Source organism: Trachemys scripta, chromosome 4, assembly GCF_013100865.1.
Source record: "Trachemys scripta elegans isolate TJP31775 chromosome 4, CAS_Tse_1.0, whole genome shotgun sequence".
Classification (NCBI taxonomy): Eukaryota; Metazoa; Chordata; order Testudines; family Emydidae; genus Trachemys; species Trachemys scripta.
Window position 1 is genome coordinate 59,797,456 of NC_048301.1, and position 17,002 is coordinate 59,814,457.

General features: G+C 46.2%; 1 long non-coding RNA gene across 1 annotated transcript in view; it reads right to left on the reverse strand.

The window, feature by feature from the left end:
- Nucleotides 1-35: 35 nt before the first annotated feature.
- Nucleotides 36-17,002, reverse strand: part of LOC117876741 — a 28,595-nt gene continuing 11,628 nt past the window's right edge. Inside the window, exons 4-6 of the long non-coding RNA XR_004645534.1 lie at nt 13,626-13,794; nt 5,311-5,360; nt 36-1,435 (exon numbers count right to left, since the gene is read on the reverse strand). This is a non-coding gene — a long non-coding RNA (uncharacterized LOC117876741). The remainder of the gene's footprint in view (nt 1,436-5,310; nt 5,361-13,625; nt 13,795-17,002) is intronic.

Genomic DNA, 17,002 nt, shown 5'->3' on the forward strand with positions numbered 1-17,002 from the left:
TCCGGGGAATGGAAGGGAGGAAAACATATAATTCTGGGGAACAGAAGGGAGGAAAACATATAATTGAGTCTAACTGTGACTATTAAACTAAACTGTGTACTATCTTAATGATCAAATACTTCCCTTCAGTAACATTAAGATGCTTTTATCCTGTAAATTCCTGTCTCTTTGTACTGATGGCAGAAAACTGTCCCCCTTCCTTTTCCTTCATATAGAGAGGGCCATATCAACTGCTGTACTGATTCCATTCAAAACAACAGCTATTCACTAGGACTGGCTTCAATGGAATTAAGGTATTGTAAGAAACAGCACCTCTAATGAAAATGTGTTGATCCAGGCTAAGAAGTAATAGCAGTAATACTGAAACTACTATAAGTTTGGTGCCTTTCAGTGAAAAAGAGGCTCAGCACTTTAGCATACACACACTATAGGCAGGGCTGGTAGCTCCTCCTATTATTTGACTGACATTTTCAGTTTATCATTTTGTCAGATTTTAACTATCGGGGCTGACCTTTTTCCAGGCTGGGTGTCATCTTTCAGCTGAATTGTTTTTTTAAAATTTCAGCCAAGAGTTTGGATATTTTCAGAAATAAGGCTAGAGAAAAATACTCTGTTCTGCGCTTTTCTTTGAGAGGCTCTATCTCAGATCCTTTAGACAGGGCCTTTAAATGTGGCAGAGAGCTAGCTTTTGGGTCAAGGATGTGCTTTTTCGTGATTAAGGAGACTGGCACTGAGACAGCACAGACTACCTTAATTCAGCCATTTCTTAACTTTTGAGTGTTTGACTTTGCTGCCTTAATGTTCTTTTAACATAGTTTTTTGTATACAATATAAAGTTGCAGTCACCTCTAGTATAAAACACACCTATTGTTATACAGCACACAATACTACACCACAATTTAGAAAATCACAAACATTATTCAGTTTGTAATTGCACACAATGTAATTAGCTCTAGTGAAATTTACCCAGTAAACTGGAATTAATATTTCTCCACAAAATGCCATGAAATCTGTTTTAAGTTTGATATGAAACCAACCCTCCAATAGCAGACTTGCCCCTTCATATCATGCTGGATAACCAGTTCAGTTCTAACTCAGAGAAATGTCACCTACTGAATTTGCCAACACACTATTCTATTCTAGATAGGTTCTTATACCACATTTATCACTCTGGTATCAGTGCCTTCTAGTAAGGCATTAAGCAACATGACTAACATCTGTCACGTGTGTATCCTCTAATCCTTCCCAGGGGGAGAAGCATGTGCAGTGGAATGTCTTGTTTCAGTAGGTTTATACTGTGCGTTGCTATAAATTTGTTAGAGACGGCAATGAGCCTTGCAGTTGGAACAGAAGATGGTCAGGTTTGTGATGATCCTTCGTTCCTGGTGACATTCATTCCACAGTCTCAGACCAGCCCCCAGGAAAGCTTTATCTCCTGCAGAGATGCACATTTTTACAACAGATTTTCATTGCAGGTGTCCTACTAATTAGCAGCTAAATCTGACAGTTTAGCTTCTGAGATTTAATCTGAGAGCTGTTTGAGTTTAAAGGCCTCTCTTGTCTATGAAGACTTTTTTTGGTGCATAGTAATGCCAGCTCTTCTTTTTCTAGCAGATAACTACTCCTGAATTTGCAGAGAACAAGGTTAGCTTTATCCAGCTTTCAGCAGCACTGACATGGGAAAGTTCCATTTCCAGTCTTGTCCTACTATATATTGTGTTGCTTCTGCTGTGATTTGACAGCATCTGATAATATAGTATCTCTGTTTGGATCTCCCTGTATGTTAGCTCCGTAAAATTAAACTGATGCTACTAATCCAATTTTTTTCTCCATTTCTAACACTAACTTTTGCACAGTTGCAATTACTCCTGAAGTTCTTCCCTGTATTGGTATCAAATTGCTACCCTCCATAAAAACTCTGGTTTCTACACAGGCTAAGAGATGTTTAGCTGTAGTTGCAAGACTTAGAGCTAAGCATTTAGGGGGAAATGGAGGTAAAATTTTCAAAAACATCTAAGTTACTTAAAGCCTAAACCTATTAAAAGTCAGTGGGATTTAGGCTCCTAAAGTACTTAGGAAATTTTGCCCAATGTAACTTTTGTTTCATCCAGAGAGCTGGCCAGCTAGGCATTTCCCCATGAAGGCTGATAGTGCTCATCACACAGCCATGATTTGTATGTTGAAATAATAATCCTCTTTGAAACATGTTAAATGCTTAAAAATAAGCCTGCCATCCACATCTCCCTTGATCTCAAGGGAGCACAGCTAATATTGCTTTTCCTGTAAATACTTTTCCTGTTGTCTCCTTGTAGCACTTTCCTTGACACTTCTAAAAAAGGTGTCCTTGAGAGCACTGGGATGTGATCAGTCCACAGGGTGGCTATAAATTCAGAGAGCTGCTCTTTTTACAGCAGACCACACTGTTCAAGACAGTTTTTCTAAGAACCTAAATTGGAGTCTAGACATGACTAATTTGAAAGGATTATTGTTGAGCTGAAAGTTTCAGAGTGCATGACAATCTGTGTACTTAGAAGTATTAGTAGGTAGGGGAAATCAGGGGACTGAAGTATTTGGATTAATTAAGAGTTATACATGCCCAGAGCTTGATGTTTTGCTTTTTCTTCCCCCCCCTCCCCAGAGGCCCATTGACAGCTGTATTACAGTTGACTGTAATATATCCTGCTGCCTGGACCAACCATAGTGGTTTCAGCACTGGTTAGTTACCAGTCACGAACATCCTGGTGCCAGTCGTCTGAGGAATGACACATCTGCTCTGCATCTCCAGGAAAACTGGCAACGCTATTGGCTACATAATTTGCATTTTGTACACAAATTGAAAAGCGGCATGATTCAAATGTGAAATGCAGAAACCATGGGGCCTGAGGAATTGAACTCGGCTCACAGTTGGAGGAACATGCACATAGTGTCATGCTGTTGAGAAATATTTCAGTGTTCTCTCATAAGAAAACAGTTCCAACTCATAACTTGCTGCATCTTACTTTGTGGGCAGATAGCTGGCTGAGTTTATTCCATTGTGTGTGGTCAGTAAACTTTTCCTAACTAGCCAGCTTCAGAAGCATATGCTAAATTTTTCCAGATGTAGACATGCTAGTGCAAGCGTAAAGAAAGCACTATTCAATGGCTCCAGTTATCCCTCTTTGTTAGCTTTGCAAATATACAAACCCACTGTGGGACAACAGAGCTTGCCTGTGGAGGGGATCTTTGTTGAAGGTCAGAATTCAGATGGAAAACAGAAGCATTTCTGCACATGGTTTGTGTTATCTCAGCAGTTCTCAGACTGGGTCGGGACCCCAAAAAGTAGGTCACAACCCCATTTTAATGGGGTCGCCAAGACTGGCTCAGACTCGCTGGGGCCCAGGGCCAAAGCCAAAGGGCTTCAGCCTGGGGCATCGGGGTGCAGGTTACTGGCCCCCTGCCTGGGGCTGAAGCCCTTTGCTTTGAGCCCCCCCTACCCCAGGGTGGCAGGGCGCAGGAAGACTCAGGTCCCCCCTATTGGGGTCACTAGTAATGTTTGTTGTCAGCAGGGGGTTGTGGTGCAGTGAAGTTTGAGAACCCCTCTGTTACCTCATTTCAACGTTGCTCATGCCTAGGTTTCCTCACCAGAATCTGAGGTTGAAGCATTAGCCTCATCCACAAGGGATAACCCTGGTGCTTGTCATCTCACTCAAGGGCAGTCTGTCGTTGAGTTTAATATCCACTATTAACCTTTTTTTTTTTTTTTTTTAAGCTATATCCTTTGAGTACTACAGGGTCTATAATATAATGGTCATTGCTACCAGCTGTAAAACACTGATCGTTGGTGCTGGTGGAGAGATTGTATGGCTGATAGTTACAGGAAGGGAATACAATTGTAGCTGCCAACAAGACCATGCATTATCTGTTTCCCCACCTGCAAGTCACTAGAATCTCTTTTAGTTAGTGGAATAGGGAAAAATAGTTTATTACAGTGAACTTGGGGCTTTGAAGCCCCATGGATGGCCACCAATATTTTCCTTGGTTTGGTAACAACTATTGGCATTAAGTAGGGTTACCATTCGTCCGGATTCCCCTGGACATGTCCGGCTTTTCTCAGTTAAAAATAGCGGCCGGGGGGAATTTGTAAGTGTCCGGATTTCCCCCCCATGCAGAGTGCGCGCGGCTGACAGGGCAGCTGGCCGGATGGTGCCACTTACATGGGGCTCCGGCAGCCAGGGGTTTAGATGGGTTGGGAGTTTGGGGGGGGGGCTGTGAGGGGTGTGTGGAGTGGTTGGATGGGGCATGGGAGTCCCTGGTGTCTGTCTGGGGGTGGGGGGGTGGATAAGGGTTGGAGCAGTCGGGGGACAGGTAAGGTCCTAGGGGGCCAATTAGGATGGGGGGGAAGTCTCAGGAGGGGGCAGTCAGGGGACAAGGAGCAGGGAGGCTTAGGTAGGGGGTGGAGTTCTGGGGGGCAGTTAGGTAGGGTTACCATACGTCCGGTTTTTCCCAGACATGTCTGGGTTTTTGGTCCTCAAATCCCCATCTGGGGGGAATTGCTAAAAAGCCGAACATGTCCGGGAAAATAGCTTTGCCGGCGTCCCTGCCCCAGTCCCCTGCTTACCTTGCGGCTCCCGCAGGCTGCAGGCGGATTCCCCCGCGGCGGCAGCTGCTGCTGCTCCCCGCAGACACCTCAGCTCTGTGTAGCTGAAGAGCCGAGCTACCCACGCGCTACCGGCTTCACGGTTTGCCGGGCAGCCCCCAGATCCTGCGCCCCCGGCCGGGTGCTTCCCCTCCTGGGCTCCAGCTGCGCTGGGGATGCGCCTGGCCGGGGGCAGGGTCTGGAGGATGCCCGGCAAACCGTGAAGCCGGTAGCGCTCGGGCAGCTGTTTTGCAGCTGGGAGGGAGGAGGGGGAATGCAGGGTGCTCAGGGGAGGGGGCGGAGTTGGGGTAGGGGCAGAAGTGGAGTGGGGGGGGGCAGGGCCCTGTGGAGTGTCCTCTTTTTTTTTAAATGAGAAAATATGGTAACCCTACATTAAGTCACCTAAGAGAAAGTGTGACCCACGGAGATGAGCAGGATGTCGATTATCTAAATTCCCCCCACAGTGATAACTGGCTACATTATTCTTCATTCCCTACCCTAAAATGTTATACAAGATTGTTCTCTACTATTCAACTGATTCCATGTTTCTTCCTTGAGACTGCATGGTAGGCAAGGGATATATAGAGATCCCTTCATCTATCTCACATGTCATTTGGAGCTTAGTTGATTAACCTGTGGAGCACACCGAGATCTTGGAATGAAGGATACTAACTGAAATACAAAGTAATTATTACCTGATAGCTCTACAGCTGAATAAGTCAAAAATTGCAGATGCTGCCAAAAACTGTAAGGAAGAGAGGGAAGAAAACAAATGTAACTGACATAACATTGAGGTTAAAGTTAAAGTGATGGCCTACTCTAGAGCAAAAGTAAACACAAAAATATCTTCAGCTAAAATGGATGCAGAGCCAGGGACAAACTGGTTAAAATACCATGTATAGTACATTGCAGAAAGCTCTTTTACCTAGGTTTAGGATAGCTATACTCAATCATCTGTGCCTTGAGTTACACTACTCTTTCTATGTTACTATTGAAAAGATCCTTCTGGAGACTCTACTTCTACACACATCATCCTAAGCATTCATTTAGCTCACAGACCAGCTAGTGCTGATGTTCTAAGGGTTTACCACTTTCCCAGTATGTTTTCCAGTGCCCAGAGACGTTCTTATTTGTCACTAGTGAGGTAGTGTCTAAGGTTTCTGGTGTAGCAACAGATCTCCTCATCACTGCAGTCTGGCCCGGAATGCATGACACACTGCCTGTCTGAAAGCAAAGGAAACAGTTTCAACATTAGCAGGTTGCAATGTGAATACAACTCACTGCTTGGCAGGCAGGCAGCAGTTTGTTACTGTTATCATCCTCAGTTCCCATTTATTTCAGAAGAAGTTGCTGCTGCTCATGAACTTAGGCCCCAGATATCAATTTTTTTTAAAGGTACCTGAAATTCCAGGCCCCTTTTGAATAGTTAGGCCTGTCCTCCTACTTTCCCCTGTAAGTGTTTTGGAGCAGCTGTTCTAGTTTTTGTTGGGTGCTAGTTAGCTGTTTTACAAAGCTGTGCACATCTAGGGTGCTATGTGAACAATTTTATACACTAGGTGGATGAGAGCATTTTATATTTCACTACTTCCACCTTTTCTTGTTCTCTGTATGTATAAATATCTTGTGTGTGTTCCATTCTATGCATCCGATGAAGTAGGCTGTGGCCCACGAAAGCTTATGCTCTAATAAATTTGTTAGAATGGGAGGTCAGAGAAAAAAATACTGTGAAATATTGGAGTACTTGTGGCACCTTAGAGACTGAGTGTTGGAGTGCCACTCTCCAAACTGGGCAGCAGTTTGCTGGGGAAGGAAAGAATGCACTAGTGTAACAAAGCTCCATCAGTCCTGGAAGATATGATGAATTAGTCTACATCTATATAATGCCCTGTACAATGCAGCAGTTGTGCCGCTGCGGCCGCACCGTTGTAATGTGCAGGGACCATTCTCCCTCACTGGGAGAGAGCTCTCCTGGGGACAAAATAAAACCATCCCCACTGAGGGGTGGTAGCTTCATCGCCAGGAGCGTGGCTCCCCCTGACAAAGTGCCATCCTCACCAGCACTTTTCATTGCTAAAACTTTGTGTCATTCAGCGACAAAAGTGCCAGTGTAGACATAGCCTTAGACAGTTAGTGGTGAGAAATAGCCTGTCGGTCACAGGTTCCAATCCATCCCAGTTTGGCAGTGACCAAAATTCCTGTGTTAACAGAAGTCCATCGCAACATGTTCAAGATTCTCCCATAAGTAGTTACTAATGTTCAGGGCTCTCTCTTTTTTTTCTACATTTAATGTAATCCTTAAAAAAACTGAGTGAACTTATTACTCTTGAATGTTAGCAGATTGCTGGCCCTGGAGACACAGTCCTTTAGTTGTCCAAGGAACAGACCTAGCATGGATGTGGGGGATCAACTCTGAGGAGGTAAGGTTGTTCTACCTCTGTGCTCTATTACCTCTTTGCGGAGAATGGCATTGGTTTTACCAATCTGTGATATGCTCACTTGTCCACTAGGAACGGGATTGAGACAACCAAATCACATCAGAGTACAAGCCCACACCAGCCTTCAGCTAATAGCAACATTTGGTTACTACCACTCAGTTGCGGCCATAGGGCTTTCAGTTGGTATATATCTGGTTTCTTTGGCCTGTGCTCTGAGAAACTTTGCTGTGTTCCCAGCAGAGATATTTATCCATGTGACTGCATTAGTCCACCTCTTTAAAAACAAATGTCCATCTTAAACAAAACCTCCCACCATAGCAACTATTTTTGTATATTTGTCAAATCCTGAAGATTTCAAGCAGGAAGTGGAACAAAAGTAATTTGATTCCTCACATATTGTACTGCCCCCTCAGCTCGCTTCGCGCTGATGGACAGGGGGAGTAAGGGTGGGGTCACTGTGGAGGGAAGAGTGAGCCAGGGGCCCTGTAGAGGGCTTGGGGGAAGGCCTGTCTGAAGAGTGGCCTCAGGGGAAATGATGGGGGGGGTAGTTTGGGGGTGCCTGTGAGAGACTGCCCCACCAGGAGCAGAGCTGGGTTTGAGGACTCAGAAGGAGCACACGGGATTTTTAAGGTGAAAGCTAGAAGTACACTGGAGCTTTGAAGGGGAAGAACTTAGCAGGGCAGGGAGTAGCAGCAGGCCACCTTCTGTACAGCTGGTTTGTATTTACAGTGACAGGCTAAAAGCCTGAGTGCTGAATTGCTGCCATGAGCAGTGTGAGTACATGAACTAGGGTGAACGTACATCCAGCTGTGACTGGGACAGTCCCTTTAAGCCCTGTCCCAGCTGTCCCCACTCCCCCCCCCCCCCAAAAAAGGAGGCATTTGTCCCATTTGCTATTGCTGACTTGATCAATTGGCAAGAGCAAACTAGACAAATGCCTACTTTTGTCAAAAGAGTCAGGTGTGGTGCGGGGAGGCTCGAGCAGAGATACCAGCCCCCTGCAGGTGGGGAGGCAGGGCTAGGGGGAGGCAATGTTCCAGCATGTGGGGGCCCTGCACATGGTTCCAGCCATGGGCATAAGCTTTCTGAGGGGGGCCCTCCAGGTTCCAGCAACTGGCAATAGCATCCAGGGAGAGGAGGCCCTCAGGGTGTCCCATTTTCTCTTTGGGTAATATGGTCACCCTAATGAACTGATCTACCAGGCCCTGATTGATGGCTGAGATCATGGGAGCCCCTGCTCTCGCAGAGCGCTGTGCAGCTGGAAGGTAGGATCAGGGAGTTTGTTTTCCCTTCCAGTGCTCTATAATATGCTCACAGTGGTGCTAACATACCAAACCACTCTTGTGAAAGAAGCTGCCCTCTGAACAAAGCAGGCATCCCGCATCTTGTTCCACTTCTAAACCCTGGGCCAGATTTCCCCTCCTGCCTCCTGACTCCTCTAGTCTCGGTGCACTCTCTCCCCCATGGATGGAAAAGAATGAGTTAAGGGAGCCGGTCACAAGGTGGAAGCGGCTGGAGGAGAGAAGGAAAGCAGTCACGCAAGGAAAACAGTGCTAGCTTGAAAGGAGCAGGGTTCTCACGCATTGCCGTGTAACCCTGTCATCTATCTTGTCGCAGTCCAGCCCTCCTGTCAGCATTAATCCACAGCGACAGTGGATTAATCCTCCCCTCCACACACTTCCCTCCCACTGAGAGACAGTTGGGGGCGGGGGCTCTGTCCTTTAGCCAAGCAGCCTGCACTCCCCTGGCTCACACTTGCACAGAAACAACAGCGAGTTATATGCAGCAGTGATTAGTTTTTGATTACACATGCCAGAAGGAACTTTTTCATTTCAGTCCCTTCTTTTCACTGGCAGGACATGCTGACAACTCCCTCTCTCTGCCAAACACCCCTCCCACCCCCTTCTCCTCAGATTTAATTATGGAAAGGAAAGCCTTTCGGGCTGTGGGTAACATCCCTGGGTGCACCAGCCAGGTCATCTTACTCTAGCAGGTATAGGAGATACTGTTTAGAGTCAGGGGGATGAATTTCTTTCCATGAGACTTCACTGACTCCCAATGCCGGCTGAAGTTCACAGGCCAGAGTGCGAGGCTGGAGCATTCTGAGCTCTGCGAATGAAACACAGGCCCTGTCAAGACTAGGCTGTGAGCTGCGTCTGGAGGTTGTGTTTAAACTGGGTTACAGCATGGCTTGCCCACTCAGTGTGCATAGGGCTGGACTGTTAGAATCATGTTTTCAAAACCTGGGCTAGGCTCAGCAGTAGTCAAACCTGTTAGAAATAGATCTCACTGCCACCAGCTATGCTGCAGCTATAATTGAGTCTGGGTACCTGGTTCCAACATACATGGTTGTATAGAGGGGACTTAATCATGAGTAGGGACCTACCAAATTCACGGCTGTGAAAAACACGTCACGGATCTTGAAATCTGGTCTCCACTGTGAAATCTGCTGGGGAGAGGCAGGACTGGGGGTCCCCCAGCTGGGGTCTCCTACCATGTGCTGGGCTCCAGCTGCTAGTCCTGGCAGGGTTAGGGTTAGAGCAGGGGCTGCTCTCTGGGAACCTCCCTTGTCTGCAAGATTCTCTGTGGCTAGTCCCTGTAGTGCCACCCCCACCACACTTCTACCCCCCTCAGCTCCGGGCCCAGCGCTTGGGGGTTAAAGAGGCCTTGGGCAGCTGTGGGGGGGAGGGGGACCACGGGACCCTGGGCAGTTGCTCACCTGTAAAGCTGTCCCTGCCCAAAAAGTGATCCTCCCCATACCATACACCCCTCTAATCTGCATTGCCTGCTGCTCAGCTCTGAAGGCAGTGCTTCTATCAGCAGCAGCACAGACGTAGGCAGGGCCGGCTCCAGGCACCAGCCCACCAAGCTTGAGCTTGGGGCGGCACCTGGAGGGGGGTGGTGCTGCCCTCCCCCGGGCACTCCAGTCGCCGGGGGGAGAGTGGAGTCCTGGCCGGGCTCGCTGCCCTCCCACCCGGCGCTCCGGCCGGTCGGGGAGAGCGGCCCGTGGCCAGGCTCGGCACCCTCCCGTGCCGCACTTTGGGGGTGGGGCGGGAGGCTTTTTTGCCTTAGGCGGCAAAAAAGCCAGAGCCGGCCCTGGATGTAGGGGTAGCAATATCGCACCCCACCCCCCTACAACCCTCTTTTGGGTCAGGACCCCCGTAGTTATAACACCATGACATTTCAGATGTAAAAATCTGAAACCATGAAATTGAGGATTTTTAAAAGCCTATGGCTGTGAAATTGACCAAAATGGACCATGAATTTGATAGGGCCCTAATCATGATGCTCTAACTTCTTTGAAACCCTGCACTGCCAAAAATCTATAGATGATTATGGGGGCACAGTTACAGTCTATCCATAGTGCCAACTTTTAACAGGGCTAGAACCCATTCCTGCAGACTAATAGGCTACAGAGCTTTAAACTGAGTTTAAACATGGTTGCCAAGCACAAGGCCTGAGTCTCCTGTCACACACCCCTGTGTAAATCAGGCGTCATGCCCCTCAGGTCAAAGAAGTTACATCTGTGCAAAAAACAATGTGATAGGAGACCCAGGCTTTCATTTCCTACCTTTTTTTAACCAGGGGGTCAAAGAATTCATTCCCCCACCTCACTCTTGACACATCTCTGAGAGCGGGGCTGACAGTGCTGCTTCCCAATCAAATAAACCCCAGAGGGAATGAGCACAAAAGAAAACTTGAGAAGGGTAAATCCTCTCAACTAAACCCAAGAACTCCCCAGTGCTGACATGGATTTTATGACAGATTTGGATTGGCACAATTCATAACTTGCTGAGCACTGTACCTAAAGCAACAGCAACCAGCATCCCCCCTCAGCCACAGCAGTAATACCAGGAAACAAGAGGGACAGGGAGTCACCTGAGATGTAAAACATTATCAGTTTGGGTTGCAAGAGGGGTAGCGCAAAGATTTGGCAATCAAGTTTAAGTACCAGGTTGCTGTAATGAAAGTACAGTAGCAGCCGCCACATTTTATTGCTCACCTAGTTTATTTGGGTTTCCTTGCAAATTTTTCCCATTTGCTATCTGGTCACCCTCGCCTGAATTCCATTTAGGCGAGGGTGACCAGATAGCAAATGGGAAAAATCCGGACAGTGTTTTTTTCCAGGGGTAAGGGTGCATAGTTTTCTATACAAGACAAAGTCCCTAATATCAGGATGGTCCCAATAAAACCGGAATGTCTGGTAACCCTAATTTAGGCAGAAGGACCTTTTCTTGCTTTTCTGAGGAGGAGGGAATGTGAGGGGGGAGAACAGCACCTTGTTTTTTTCATGACTATGTCAGGCCAAAGCAGCCTGATTCCAGAGCAGAGAACATAACTGGAATCTCTCTTTGATTAATTAGTGACAGCAACTTTGCATGAAGCCAAGCTGGCTAGAAATGCATGAATGGCTTCCTGAAGTCTAAGTATTCAGCCTGAATAATCCAAGCCATATTTAGTCTCCTAGTGGGATTGGGGGGGCTAGAGTGAGCTTCCTTCAAACTGTAGCACACAATAAAACAACTATTTTATTGTTGATTGGCTTTTCCCACAGGAGTAGGAAAAATTATTTAGGGATCTCCAAGGGGCTATAAGTAGAAGTAATGGGCTGCAATTAAGAAAATGTAAATTTAGGCTGAATAGCAGGAAAGTTTCCTGACAGTGAGATGATTCATCTAGGGAAGGAAGTTGGGGCAACCTGATTGCTTTGGACATTTAAAATGGGACTAGCAAGAACACCAGAAAATGCACTGTAAGAACAAACCTGCTCTGGTGAGGGAAAGAGTAGGATCCGTCAGCTCTTTACTATCTCTTATACTCAGCTGTTTTCTCCTTTTATTTTCACTGTCCTGCTCAGAGAAATACCTTAACACCACACTCTCCAAAAGCCCAGCTACAAACAGTTAGTATCCTCTTTTTTTCTGTTCTTTTGTGCTTTCTAATCATCCTCATGCCTGCCGACCTCTCTTTATAGGCTGGCTGAGTTTCTGAAGCCCAGAAAATCCCTATAAATCCATCTCTGTAGATTATTGCACTCAGGAGCAGCTTCCAATTCACCCTTTCCTTCTGTTTTTCAAACTGTGTATCGTGAGGTCTACAGAACCATGAATGGTGTGGAGAAAGTGAGTAAGGAAGTGTTATTTACCCTAACACAAGAGCTAGGGGGTCACCAAATGAAATTAATAGGCAACATGTTTAAAAAAAAAAAAAAAAAGGAAGTATTTCTTCACACAACACACAGTCAGCCAGAGGAACTCATTGCCAGAGAATGCTGTGAAGGCCAAAAGTATAACTGGGTTCAGAAAAGAATAAGTTAAGTTCCTGGAGGATCAGGGACACAACCCCATGCTCTGGGTGTCCCTAAACCTCTGGCTGCCAGAAGCTGGGAATGAGCGACAGGGGATGGATCACTCAATAATTGCCCTGTTCTGTTCATTCCCTCTGAATCATCTGGCATTGGTCACCTTCGGAAGACAGGATACTGGACTAGATTGCCCACTGGTCTGACCCAGCACGGCCACTCTTATGCTCTTATATAACTGCATGTGAGAAATGGGCAGATAAGGACTTGTTCTCTGAACCACTTTGAGAGTCAGCTGTGGCACTCAAAGATGTCACCACTCTCCTCAACACCCCTTTTAGTACAGATCTGACTTTATAGTCAGTAAGAAAATGACAAGCCTAAAAGGTACTCCAATAGTTCAGATATTCCCTACTGCAGGTTTCGCCATTCTTTGTTCCCCCTAGAGTCGAGGAAGTCAAGCCAGGAGAGAATTTGACTCACATGTTTCCAACATGAGTGCATTGTATTTCTCTGGTGGTATATAAACAAGCTTGAGTGCATGACCATGGATGTGTGTTTAAATGTATGTCTGCTGGTATATGAATGTGATACGAACTATAAAATAGTTCTCATAAATCCATTATTTAGTGCCCTCTCTCCAAAGCACTTCAAGCGCACTGCAATAGTTAGACTACCCAGGAAACCCAAAGAAAGACACAAAATCCCAACAGCTCAAACACCACACAATAATAAATACTAAAAATAATAATAAACGATGCCTACGGCCAGATTGTGAAAAGCTGTTACTGACACTTTCATGGGACTAGTCATGGGAGTAACGGTTCATCCATGGGCACTGAGGTTTCATGGTCTAGCCCACAAGAGATGGCATTATTATAAACATGCAGGTTTACACCAGCAGCCATGTGTATGAACACCAGAGATCAGGCAGATTGCGTTCTGCTGGAACTCCATTGACCTCCAGGGGGTTACATCAGGAATGGATTTGGCCCCAGGTGTTTAAATAAATGAGAGAGACAAAAAGGGTTTAGGAAAAAGGGAGGAGAATATAGCTAAAAAAAAAAATATGAGACTCCAGAGAACCTGGAACTCAAGAAGCAATTGCAGGGAACGGACAGTCCTGTTAGAAAGTACCTGGCGAGGAAAGAGTCCTCACTGAAACCATCACTCCCTGGCATATAGTAGGAGGGGATGCCCACCTCTGCGTAAGTTGTTGGTAAAAAGGTCAAGAAAATCCCCCAAACTCTACCTGAGCCTTCTGCGTTCTTACCTTGTTAAATGTCAGCTGCTGTTTGGGTCACTGGTGGAGCAGAAAAATCTGTCCAGGAGAGAGCTGAAAGAATCACGGAATACTAACCATCCAATGACACAGTTCGGTTATGATCCTGGCTGTATGACAGAGAACTGTATGTCTGTAACAGGAAGGGAGAAGGAGAGACCTGCGGGAACAGAACAACAAAGAGAGTGAGAAAGAAAACACACAACTGCACTCACAGTTTTACTCCTGCAGCAAGAGCCTGGGAGCTCCAGCATTTGCCTATAGTGACTTCTATTGATAGAGTCCCAGAGCCTAGTCATGGCAAAGCCCTATTAGGTCTTCTAGTCTGACCCTTCCAGTCCAGGAGCTTTCCCTGTTGTATATTTATTAGCATTTTAACCAGCCTATGTTAAATCCATCAATTAAGAGGGCTTCCCCCATTTCCCTTGGGAGATTCTTCCTTATCTGCAAGGTGTTTGAATATTACTGTGTTAGAGAACCACAGGCCACTCACATTTCAAATGTCTTCGTATGCAGCCCATTTAAAGTAATCATTAAGCCATCTTGCTCACTCAATTGATTGGGGGGGAGGTTGTGCACAACAGGAGTTGCAGGAAGATAGACCTGAAGCATAGATCTGCCTAAGTTCAGAGAGATCTGCCCAGCAGCCTGGAGCAAAGAGATGGATGTGAGTGGAATCCAGCATTCTGGTTTACACAAGGCAGGAAAGCACACATGTTCTCCTAGGTATTCCTATCCCTTTGAAGCACAGAAGACATAGAACATTCTGGATGCAGTAATGCCAAGGGAGGGACCATAGAGACCACATCAATGGGGGCAGAGGGGAGGTACTATGGACATGGCTGACCCCTGCTCCTTTGGGCATGGGGAGATCCCCATGGAGAGGCTAATTATGGTTATGGTCTATGGATCTGCGCAATATGAAATGCAAAGTATGACCAACAGAATGTGGAATAAATGCACCACATTAATATTAGGCTGTCTAGCGCCCATTTTAGTTTTGTGCTGATCAGCCCCTGCAGTTAACGAGACCGTCCGGGGTTTCTTCCAGTTGCGAAAAAAATACTGTTGGGCTATTTACAAAAACAAGGAGTCTGGTGGCACCTTAAAGACTAACAGATTTATTCGGGCATAAGCTTTCGTGGGTAAAACCTCACTTCTTCGCATGTTGGGCTATTTGTTCAATGTGTCCACTGGGTAAGCATATTGTCACTGCAGTTTTAACAAGTGTTACAGAATTTACTATTTAAAACAACAGTCGTAACAGTTTCATTTATAGTGTAAATTGCAAACTTGGATCACAATCAAACATTTCACTTATTGCATTTCATACTGTGCTCCCCATCTGAAACGAATTTCACCAAGTTTATTGGCTGATTGTTTACCATAGGGCAAGTCCTACAAAATACTGAACTAACTGTTAAAACACAACCTTCATTTGCTCGTGTTGAAAGCACCACATACCAGTGAAATTTGATCAAGCTCCTCAATTAAACTGCCAATGGACTTTTCCTACTTTCCATGCTTGCCAAGTACCAGGAAATAAAGAGAAGCATTTCCTGTTCTAATCAGCCTGCTCATCCTGCCTAATTCAATCACATATTTCTGAATAACCCAGCATTTGTGAAATCCCCATCACATCCCTTCTGATGGACTGTGATGTCACAAACACTGGATTGTGACATCACTAATAGAATCAGACAGGGAGGGCAGGCTGAATACAAAGGAGAAAGCTTGCATTTATACTCAGATAGCCTGGTAGTCATAGCATGCCTGAATCCAAGAGGTGATGCACGCCCTCTCAGTTCCTAATGAAGTAACTGGAAATTGAGGGTGCACCTTTCATTATAGGGGTCTGTGACTGGAAAGACAGTAAAAGAACAGAACAACTTAACCTATTCCTGCATGCCTTGTGCATCCCAAAGGACAATTGGCTGCAGCAGAAGCAGGGCTGGCTCCAGTCACCAGCCCACCAAGCTTGTGCTTGGGGCGGCACCTGGAGGGAGGCAGCGTGGTGCTCCGGCTCTGGCCGCCAGGGAGAGCGGAGCCCCGGCCGGGCTCGCCGCCCTCCCCCCGGCGCTCCGGCCGGTCGGGGAGAGCAGCCTGCGGCCGGGCTCAGCGCCCTCCCCTGCCGCACTGGGGAGGGTGTGGGGGGCTTTTTTGCCTTGGGCAGCAAAAAAAGCCAGAGCCGGCCCTGAGCAGAAGTTATTGGTGTCCAAGCAATGCACGATTAGGTCCTTAACAGGGTTTTAGTAAAAATCTAGGGCCAGATCCTCAGCTGATATAAACGAGCATAACTTCACTGGAGTACCTGAAACTACCCCACCTGAGGATCTGATCCCCTCTAATTTACACCAGAGTAGCTCTACTGACTTTGTTGAAAGGTACCTAATGACAAGGGTAGAACGAAATCTTAAATCCAGAGCTGTTAGAGACCCCTGCTTGGCTCTGTTTCCGTTCACCGGCCCTGTGTGATGCGGGAGGGGAAAGGCATGTTTAGATTTACTTAAAATAATAAAACATTGTGGTTCTATTTGTACACATGGGAGCACAGTAAGAAGTTTGTGTGTTTCCTACGGAAGATGAGGGTGTGTTTACTTAGCCTCTCGCTCCTGCCAATTCCATGTTTATTTTATACTTATAAAGATAGACACCTCAAAAGTTAGGAAATGCTAGAATTAAGATTGCCTGTGCAACCTTAATTCGACCCCCTGGTGCATGTTACATTATGATACAGTCTTTAATTTTTGTGATCACATTCTATTTTTTCTACAGGATTCCTGCCTCATTCAGTGCAGAGGGTGCATCGTGTTCACTTAATAGGAAGTGATTTCATATTTCTTTTTATCCTCATCATTCAGTGTTTGGATCCATGCCACATGTACTGCACACTTTCTAAACCCTGCACTGAATACAGAATTAACTTCCCCCATGGGCTTTTCAATGGTGCTCATGGTGGTATTATCCTCAGCTTACAGAGGGGGAACTCAGGCATAAAGTTATTAATGTCAGAAGTGTCCACTAATTCTGGGCTCCAATATGAGACTCCCAGATCCTGATTTTCCAGAGTACTTAGCATTATGTAGCTCTTTATATGTTCACAGCACAGCTCTCACTAACTCCTTCTGCAGCTGTGAGTGCTCAGCACTCCTGTACATCAGATCGCAGCGTGTCAAATGGGGAACATGCAACACAATTAGTGGCCATCTGTAAAAAGTTTGGTTTAAGTGACTTGCCCAGCATCGCATAAGAACTCTGTGGCAGATGCAGGGATAGAATCCAATTCTCCAGGATAGCCTTCAGCAGCCTGAACCATGAAACCACCCTTTCTATTCCTGCAATTCCCTGCCCCAATCATTTATTTACAG